At 35.1% G+C, this 8,136-nt stretch overlaps 1 pseudogene; it reads left to right on the top strand.

Moving 5' to 3' along the window:
- The first annotated feature begins 1,100 nt into the window (after positions 1-1,100).
- On the top strand, positions 1,101-6,672 carry LOC107953204 (zinc finger CCCH domain-containing protein 32-like; annotated as a pseudogene).
- The last annotated feature ends 1,464 nt before the right edge of the window (positions 6,673-8,136 follow it).

Consider the following 8,136-nt stretch of genomic DNA (forward strand, 5'->3'; position numbering starts at 1 on the left):
ATATCAATACTATGATAAATAATTGGAGTGCATTACCTATTTAAAATATCTTTTATTCATAAGTTCATTTTTATTTTAATTCTGTACATATTGCATATATGTTGTTAGTCAACTCGACACTAACTCATAATTGATTATAACAACATGCACAATTATAGTGCATTTAGTATTATTTATTTGATGTGTTTATATGATTAATTTTTTTATACAATATTAGGGGTAGGGGATAGGAGTAACACGGTTTAATTCCGTGCCAAATGAGTGTCTAACAAGAGTTTTAATCGCTGCTCTATTTAAGTTAACATGTGTTATTATGACCGGTTGTTATTTTGATATAAATATCCACATTTTAAATCCGTAAGTGCAAGATTAAATAAATTAAATAATAATTATCATTAAAAAAAAGGATGATGTAACAAGTTAATGAAATGCAACGAAGCAGGACTGACGTCATCACTATCCAGCCAGAAGTTGAACTAGACTCGAACAAAATCTAAGGGTTACAAGGTAATTTCAGTTACTACAAGTGTCGGTTACCTGCTTTTGCTTGGCCAAATTTCATGCGAAGTCCCTGCACTATGCGCATCTGAGTCTCATTATTATAATTTGATCCTTTTTAATTCATTTATTTTTTTGAAATATGTATTTTCAATATTGAGGTTAATGTTTTTCCTTAATTATGTTAGATGAATTGATATGTTTTTTTAAACATGTGATGACGTAATACATATACTTAGCAATTTTATATAGTTGAACAAATTTTTTGCACATTTAAAAAAATATAATAATTGTCAAATTATACGAAAAAAAAGTTGGTCTATATGTTGCATCATGATATATTTAAGAAAAAAATTGATCCAATGTCAAATTACTTGAAGGAATTCACACAAAAAACTACATTTTGAACAACAAAACATTTAGAAATGATAAAATTATAGTACAAAGATTAATATAAATCAGGGACCATTCATGGGAATTTACCTTTTTGTTTTTAAATGTCCGAGCCACTGTTCCAAAAATGTTTACCAATTTTTGCAGGTGCGCTTTATTTGGCGGGTACGAAATAAATAATAAATAATATATAAATAAAATAATCAAACAAGGCTAAAATTAAAAAAAAACAACCCTCCGAAAATCAAACCGTACGGTATTTTTAGAGAGCGAAAGAAGCAAAGCTCACACATAGTGAAAAGGATTCTCTTTTCTCTCTTCTTCTTCTTCTTAGCAAATTTCAGCTCTCGATTGAGCTCTTTTCGATCTTTCTAGAACATTCCATTTATCTCCGTTGAACCTTCCATTTTCTTTTTTTGTTTGATTTTTTTCCGGCGAAGTCGGTAAGGTTATTATTGTTCTACGGACCACCCTCGCCCCCACCCACACAATCAAATCCCGTTTCGATGGAGTTGTACGGTCGTAACCCGACTCGTAATGGGTCTCAATCCGGTTATCAACCCGAATGGAGCCCCGCTGGGCCCGAAACTGGACTGGAAGGTATTTTTTTCCGTTCATTTCAATGTGTATGGATTTTTTCTTTTCCTCTTTCTACTCGCATTGTGATGATGTTTCTCTGTTAAAGCTTGTTTTAGGGTTTTTTTTTTCGATTAATAATGCGGAGAGTGAATTAGGGTTTTATTCATGTTTTTTTGTTGTGGTACAGAATCGAGGTGGCAATTGTCGGTGAGGGGCGTCGAATCGTACCCGGAACGGCTCGGGGTGACTGATTGTGTTTACTACATGCGAACGGGGTTTTGTGGTTACGGTAATAGTTGCCGTTACAATCATCCCCGCAACCGTGCCGCGGTAAAATTTTCAATCATTAGTTTATTTAGTTTTGTATGCAATTTTTGGTTCAGCATTGAAATGTTATTGAATAATTTGTCTGAGAATTTTACTTTCACTGGTGACAATGGGGTGTAACTAAATGAACTTAGTATTAAGAACAATGGAAGTGAACAATGCGGTTTAATCATGGTACATTTTGATAATAATAGTGCATAACTGAAGCAACATCGAAAGAAAACTCTTATATGGTAGTTATTATTGTCATGACCAAATTGGTTGTAATCTTTTGGTGAGGAAACCTGCAAAACTAAAATGGTCGGGGTGTGCTGGAGTTGGTGCTCTGGCACGTACTATGGAGCTCAAATCGGTCATTACTCCATAATTTGAGGGAGCATGTACATAAAACAAGAGGAAAATGTAGAGAGTCACCCTTGCTTGCCTTTATGGAGGCTATCACCTTATACAGAAGGCATATAAGTAGCAGGTAGTTACTAAAATATCCTTAGAGTCCTTATGGGTATAACAATCATTACTGATTATGTTTTCCTGATAATTTCATTTATATAATATATATTTGTTGCTTATCATGTGAAGGGGCTTTTATGCAAATGCCTTTTTTAATGCATTGTTTCCCTTTAAATAGAAACAGGAAACTACAATTTAGAAGTTATGCTTGACATCCTCTGTTCCGAGTTTAAATGATGAGTGACTTGCAACTTAAGTCTGTGTTTCTTTACCGACTTCCCTAACACTGGTCATTCTGTTGGCTCATGTCTTACACTCTATTTCATACCAAACTATCAGATGCCAAGCAAGTTGGTAGATGTTATTTCAGTATATTTTGAGCAAAAGATTTCTTTTTTTATTATGTGGTAAGAGAAGCAAGTAAAGTCTACCTTGGAATTGTTTTTCTTGGACCTACCTCAAATTAAAAGTTGAAACTCACGTGTTCTTTATTTATTGCAAAGGAAATAGAATAACATGATTCAAATAAGTTATTTGCTACCTTCATATATAGTTAAAAATGAATTGAGGATAGTTCTTGATAGAATTGGACTATGTAAGAGAATTTACTTTGGTCATCTAGCCTGTTGTTTTAAACTGAGGCCGGAATTACCTCGTTTTCAGCTTTAAGTTTTTTTCAAGAGTTGAATTCCTTATTTTTATTTGGTTCTGATGCCATTTAGGTTGAGGCTGCAGTAAGAGCAACAGGGGAGTACCCTGAACGACCAGGGGAACCTGTATGTCAGGTAGAAGAGTAAATTAGTTTATTGAAAAATGCAAAATTGTTTTCCTGTGAGTCAACTCTGCTAATTAAAGCTGCAAGCACCTCTCTTTTTAACTTGTTTCTTTTCCTTTTTCTCTTTTTGCACGTGCAGTTTTATTTAAAAACCGGAACCTGTAAATTTGGTGCATCCTGTAAGTTCCATCATCCAAAAGATGGAGGTGGATCCTTTAGCCATGTTTCATTGAACATGCATGGATACCCATTACGGCCGGTTTGTATACTCTTTTCTTGCTTTTTCCTCAGCTCTTATTCATATGTTTTTAGGATTCTTAAAACAACTAGGCATCAATTTGATGCACATCCATTATCAGGGTGAGAAAGAATGCTCCTACTATTTGAAAACGGGGCAGTGCAAATTTGGTATAACTTGTAAATTCCATCATCCTCAACCATCTGGAACATCAATGTCAGCATCTGCACCTCAATTTTATCAGCCGGTGCAGTCTCCTTCAGTCCCTGTACCTGAACAGTATGGGGGGGCATCTACCAATGTGAGAGTGGCAAGGCCTCCACCTTTACCTGGTTCATACGTTCAAGGGGGGGCTTATGGTCCTGTACTGTTTTCCCCAGGAGTGGTTCCTATTCCGGGTTGGAGTCACTACTTGGTAGGGTGATCAGCACAGTTGCATTAAAAGATATATCAAGACTATATGCGATTCCTGAATCTTTTTTGGCTTACTTGGTGCAGGCACCTGTAAGCCCAGTGCTCTCTCCTGGTGTACAACCTGCTGTTGGAGCAACCTCTCTCTATGGACTAACGCACCTATCTTCTTCAACACCTTCACTTGCAGGTCCTTATTCCTCATTGCCCTCTTCTACTGGCCTTTCAAGCAGTAACCAGAAGGAACATACATTTCCAGAGAGACCTGGTGAACCTGAATGCCAATACTATTTGAGGACTGGGGACTGTAAATTTGGATCATCTTGTAGGTATCATCATCCTAGAGACAGGGTTGTGCCACAAACAAATTGCGTCCTCAGCCCAATGGGACTTCCTTTACGTCCAGTATGAACATTCTCATTACTTCTTATTATATTGTTTTCTTCTGTTATGATAATTACTCATTTAGAGTGGGCTTTTAAGAGATCATGACTTAAAGATCTTGCGTCATAAATTGGGTTTGGTTAGGCTAATATGTTTTAAGTACCTGTATTATCTTTGATTGTCCTGTTAGTCCAAACTTCCCTATTATCTGCTATGCAGTTAGAAGTTTTTGTTCCTTGGGGAGGAAATAAAGAGACGGCCCTTCAGCCCTAGCGCCTCTTCATTAATTTTACAATTTTCTTTAAGAGGAACTTCTACCCCACTAAAATATAGACTAGGTGTGCTTCATTTAGTGTAGGATTGAGAGGCTTCAGTAATGGTCATCTTTAATGGATTTGAGATTTCTTCATGCACTATCGACTGCTATATTTCTTACATCCTGTCAATAATCTATTGTTGAAGGTTTATGCTGGCCTCAAAACTTAGGAATCAAATTATTTCTTTCTAGATGGTTTAGGTTGGTCAAAGCTTCATAATGAATATCGTGTTCAGAGCAGTGTAGTAGGAGAAATGACTATTATTTACAATTGTTGGTAAGTTTGATGATTGATGATATTAGATTTGGTCTCTAGAGAAGGTCTATGATGGAGCATTTTTGTTAGGGATTCTCAAGGCTATGTTAATTTGACTATTCATTTTCCTTGAAGTGTTGTGTCCAACACTCATTTCCTACACATAGTTGGATATTGTAAAGGGATAAAATCCTCCAAATATATTGGAAAAATATTGAGCATATCCATGCTAGACGCATAGCCATATCTGACACTCATCCCAGAGTCTGAGTAATATAGTCTCAGGGTTTCTAATATTCTTGTTGTCAGAAGAGATGATTAGGAAGATTCCACCAATTTATGGTGGAGAATAGCATTCTTTTTTTTTTTTTTTTCAATTGGAGAAGCTAGGCAACTTAACACCATCAAGGTTCCCTATGCTTTAAACTACACATAGTTAAGGTTTTATTACTCTTATTTTTAATTCCACTCATGTTTTTGGCTAGATAGACTTGCGGTTGAGTTAATAGCTGCCTTTAGCTTTACATACTAAGGTTCTTAATCCAATGCTTCCTAATCTAGTGCTGCCTTTGATTGGGCACCCTCACAACCACTCTCTTCAACTTGTCATGATGAGACACATTATGCTATGTGAGGGTGTGGTTAAATGGTTTTTACCCACTTTTTCATTTACAATGCTCGTAATGTGAGTCTTGGTTAGCTAGGGCTGATCAAGTATGGACTATGGAGTGATAGTAATTCATCAACTTGTAATTTATAGTTTTAGTAACCTATGCTTCGGTCATTCACTTTTGCAGGTGATGTTTGTTATCTAGTCCCGAAAGACGTTTTATGTTTATAGCTCTTCTTGAGTTATGCTATTTTCCTGAAAACAATTCTAGCATGATTATATACTTATTGAGTCAAATTGTAGCGTTTTAATGGATGTAAAGCAATAACAATGCTATTCTGCATTAACATTTGCTAGTTCTGGTTATAGCTATTGCATCCCTTGAATTTCAGATCGATCAAGACTTTAGTGATCATATATCTTGTTATTCTACTATAATAGCAATTATGTACCATCTTGTGCTTTAGTAACTCTACTCTATAATACTGGGAATGATGTTTTTGACACATTACATTTTGCTTCTTAAATTGCATCCAGGTTTTTGTCCCTTGCAACTTTTCTCATTTTTTTAGAAAATATTTTAATTTGATTTTTTTTATTTCCTGTAAACAGGGGGTGCAGCCTTGTGCTTTCTACTTGCAGAATGGGCACTGCAAGTTTGGGTCCACATGCAAATTTGATCATCCGGTGGGAACAATGAGATTTAGTCCATAGCGGCGTTTCTTATTGATACACCAGTTGCTCCGTGTTCTATTGGGTCTTTACTGGCTACATTGGCCTATCCTGTTCCCCTTTCAGATTTTCAGCTTTCAAGCACGAGACAGGATTGTGAGGTTTGTCACTCAAATCGATGCAAAATGCTAGAGCCATTTTTCATTTTCTTGCCGATGTGATTTCACCATCCTTGATATATTTTCTGTTGATAGATCTCAGTATATTATAGTCAATTGTGCAAAGTTATATTTCTCAGAAGCAAGGGTTGTCAACAAATCTGCCTTACCACACAATCGGACCACTATTTTATGCCTCTCTTGTCTTTATTTACTGTCAAATATAATCTGGAATAAGCTTTTGTAGCAAACAGTGTATGAACTCCTATCTACCGCTCTCTTCCAAATAAATCGAAGCAGAGAGCCGTTATATCAGGTTAGCCTCTGACTGTACTTTCAACTTGATGTTTTATATACTTTGTTCATTTGCAATGAGGAATTGAAGAATGATTTCCACTTCCCTGTATGTCTTAAATCTTCTCCATGCCTTTTTATCACTTGATATTACAGATTTCCCTGCTGCTTATTTCTGTTTAGGCAGAATTAGCAATTTATGCATTTGTGCCGTGTGTCGTCCTTGTGTCACTTTCCTGTGTTACAATCGAGTTTTTGGTATTATATGTTTTATATAAAATTTGATACGTTAATAAAGCATTTTTTCTATGTTTTTTCGACTCTTAGTTTCTGTTTTTTTGCATTGCTCATGTCCAGCATTCATATCAGATGCTCATGTCTAACGATGGTATCTGATGTATATCCGGACATAATTATGGGGCATGATTCTTGAAGGACCTTTCAAAATAATGGGAAAATTTGAAAAGAAATGAGCACACCTTTGTTGGATACATGTATATATATATCCTTGCATGCTAAGGAGATGATTCTAAACAGCAAAGATTCTTTTTGTCATTGTACTTTTTTAGTTGGTGACCCAAATTTTTGGGCCCTTTTATTATGGTCACCCAAATAAAAATATTTGCAATTTGATCATTGTCGTTAGAAAAGCTTTTATTTTAGTTACTTAATTGTTAAATCTATAATTGCATCGCGTCACATCATTTTTGACCATTTTTTTATCCCATATTACTGTTTATCTTATTTCCCTCCACACCACACTACCCCTACTTTCACCCTTCTTATTTTTCCTTTGCTTTAAAGTTTCCAACTTGTTCAATAAAGAGAAAAAAAAATCCAATTTCTAAGGATTGTAGTAAGATATGGAAATTAAATAAAAAACCCAGTATCAAAAACAAGGCAACCCAAATCAGCAAAAATATTCAACAACAATACTAATGAACGTTCTTTATCCAAAAAACCAAGACTTCACTTTAATTGCTAAAAAAAAGCTCAGCTGTTGTTTATCCATTAATATGAAGAAAACCAACAATTGATCCAAAATCAAACTATATGTTAAAAAAAGAAAAATAAAAAGACCTAGAAAAATTCAGATCACAAACACCAAAAACCAATGACTTTTTCCCATTGGATATATGGAAAAAAAAGTATGATATTACAACTGAACTTCAAAAGAGAGGATCAAGGTCAACAATGACAACACAGGGCAGTCTCTGAATTTCGACACAACATAACATGAACCATAAAAGATAGATTTTTTAAAAAAAAAATAGATGGTGCGGTGGCTGGAAGCAAAGAGCGAAGAAAGAAGAAGAATGGCAGCAGCAAGGGTGGTGTGGAGGGGAAGAAGATGATGAAGAGTGGAAGTGGGGTTAAAAAAATGGTAAAAAATGATGTGGTGTGTATAGTCAGCCACTTTTAGGGATTTAACGTTTGAGTGACAAATGGAAAAAATTCTCTAATGACAATGATCAACTTGCAAGTATTTTTATTTGAATAACCAAAATGAAAGCGCTCAAAAAGTTGGTGATCAACTAAGTAGTTTACCCTACTTTTTATTTGTTATAAATATTCTTAAATGACAGTATAAGTTTTGTAACACCCCAAACTCAACCTGAGCATTCAGACCAAGTCCAAAGAGTTATATTGACATTACTAGAGAAACCCATTTTTATAACACAAATCAAAGAAATCATTCGACAAATTATAATGGCTGTAAAGGTCAGCCAATAATCCAATAGCCTTAAAGTCATATTACTAGAGAATGCTATAAT

This window comes from Gossypium hirsutum, chromosome D08, assembly GCF_007990345.1.
Source record: "Gossypium hirsutum isolate 1008001.06 chromosome D08, Gossypium_hirsutum_v2.1, whole genome shotgun sequence".
NCBI classification, from domain to species: Eukaryota; Viridiplantae; Streptophyta; class Magnoliopsida; order Malvales; family Malvaceae; genus Gossypium; species Gossypium hirsutum.